Source organism: Theropithecus gelada, chromosome 17 (assembly GCF_003255815.1).
Source record: "Theropithecus gelada isolate Dixy chromosome 17, Tgel_1.0, whole genome shotgun sequence".
Taxonomy (NCBI): domain Eukaryota; kingdom Metazoa; phylum Chordata; class Mammalia; order Primates; family Cercopithecidae; genus Theropithecus; species Theropithecus gelada.
Window position 1 is genome coordinate 29,085,461 of NC_037685.1, and position 2,394 is coordinate 29,087,854.

Genomic DNA, 2,394 nt, shown 5'->3' on the forward strand with positions numbered 1-2,394 from the left:
AAATGTTCAACAAATTTGTTTTGTTATTTCTAACATTTTAATCAAAATAAGTGGTCCACATTTAGTACTACCAAGGTAATATGTGGAGACTGGTAATTTTAGTTAATTTTAAGATGAGAAATTCTCTTCATTCATTGATTTTTTTGAAGTATCTATTATGGTTTAGGTGATGAGAAAATGTACATAAACAATAAATAATAATCTTATTAATTTTATAGTACTTGAATTTGAAGTATGGTATTTGCTGATAATAAAAATAAACTCTTGATGCTCCATTGATGAGAATTGTTTAATTCTCATCTCTTTTATATATTCTTAAGGATATATTAAAGGCTCATCTACATAAATTAAGAACATTTAACTCCCTCTGGAATCATTGTGAAAATAAATGTCTTTGATTTCCTAGTAGCTATGTAACTCACAAAAATAAGAGAAAGTAAATTTTAAATAAATTTGTATCTACAAATTGATTTATATTTGTACTATCTGAGGACGTAGCAATATTTCATAAATCAGATATCAATGATAAAAATATGTATTCCATATATAAAGCTTTAAAAGTAAGGTGTTGCATTGAGATTACTTTCTACACATACCCTCTTCAAAGATGTTTAATAATATTTCACACTTAAATGAAGACATACAAATGATACAGTTAACACACTCTCTCTTTCTCTCTCACACACACACGTATATACATGTTCTTTTTAAAATTCAGAATACTAATAACAAATAAGTCCTTGAGGGGAAAAAAGTAAAAAAAAAAAAAAGCTCTTTATATGCCAAATTAGTGAGAAAATGTTCAGCTATTTTTTTTCATCTTTTTTTCTTTTATACAGAGAAACTCAGGTATAAACTTCTAGCAGCATTTTGATCAGATTTAGAAAATAGTTGAAAGAGGAAGAACAAAGGGAGATGATAGAAATGGCAGAAAACTTAAGGCATCTTTGGATGAAAAAATAACCTGAATCAAGAAAATGTAATTTTTGATGGTGATTACACTTTGAAGAAAATAAAGTGGATTGAGGAGACAGATATGACTGGGCAGGAAATTAGATAGGGTAGACAAGATGGTCTCTCTAAAAGGGGCTATTGAGCTGATACTTGAATGATAAAAAGGAGCAGGCTATCAGAAGTTATGAGTCAAGTGTTTTTCAGGAAGAGGAAAAGAAAAAATAATGGAAATAGGGATAACCCATTAGAGAAAATGTGAGAAGGCTTACATGGTTGGAACAAAATGAATAAGGGTAAGTTTCAGAAGAAGAGAGTAAAGACAGGAAAATATAAGGTGGGAGGAGATAAAGAGTTTATACCTTATTTTGAGTAATGGGAAATAATCATTGAGTTTTATGCTGGATAATATCTGTGATCTGAATTAGAATGTGAAGATTACTGCAGCTGTCTTGCACGTCATCAATAGTTTTGGGAAAAAGAGAATGTTTTAGAACTGTTCGCAGGTTACTGGAAAGTTTATGTAAAAGATGTTAGATACTTTAGTAGGATCCAGGCAGTACTGTTTTAAGAAATAGTCCAGTTTGGATACTTTCTGAAAGAATAAATAGCAAGATTGCATAAGGTTACAATGACTGGAAGGATCAAGGAGAAAGCCTAGTGTTCTGGTCTGAGAAACTGGGTAAATTGAAGTAGTATTAACTATGTTGTATGAAACACACAAAAGCAATTTGTGAGTGGAGAAACACCAGAATTTAATATTCAAAATTCAAGGCCAAATATTGGAATTAATAAATTAATCTCAGTGATGAAAACTTTGTCAAGTTATGCTACTGACATTAAGTGATGATAAAGTGTGTCTGAGGAGAAAAAAATAAATAAATTCACCTATTGGGAAAGTGTTGTTTGAGAAGAGAAAAATGACAGGAACTGAAAACAGTTGTTCTCCATCACTTTGTGGTCTGGAGTAGACAGAAGAGCAAAGGTACAAAGAGTCATCAGCTGGCAATCCTTGAGGGATATTGAGAGAGTGTGGTAACATGGAAACCAATGCCAATATTTCTAGAATAAGAGTGTTAACTGTGTGAATGCTGGTGGGAAAGTTGAATATGGGTAATAGACTTGAATAGACAATATGGTGCACATTGGTGACCCTATAATAAATTTCAGAGGTGTAGTGACAAGGATGAATGGAGGAGATTGAAGAGAATGTGCAGTGGATGAATGGGGAAATTGTCTCTGAGTCCTTTAAAAAAAATTTATTCTAAAAGGGGACAATATTTACTTGGTAGTAGTCAGAGAAGTATCGTGTTCAAGAATATGGGACCTATTATAGCAAGTGATATGTAAACAGTAATGTGTTTCCAGATTATTTTTCCAATCAAAAACAAGGTGGGAAACAACTTTCTAGTTCACAAAGTAATTAATGTAATTAATAGATTC

At 31.4% G+C, this 2,394-nt stretch overlaps 1 non-coding gene across 1 annotated transcript; it reads left to right on the plus strand.

The window, feature by feature from the left end:
• The first annotated feature begins 1,751 nt into the window (after positions 1-1,751).
• LOC112611180 lies at positions 1,752-1,820 on the plus strand. Its single transcript, XR_003116565.1, has one exon. It is a non-coding gene; the product is annotated as a small nucleolar RNA SNORD38 (small nucleolar RNA).
• Positions 1,821-2,394: the final 574 nt, after the last annotated feature.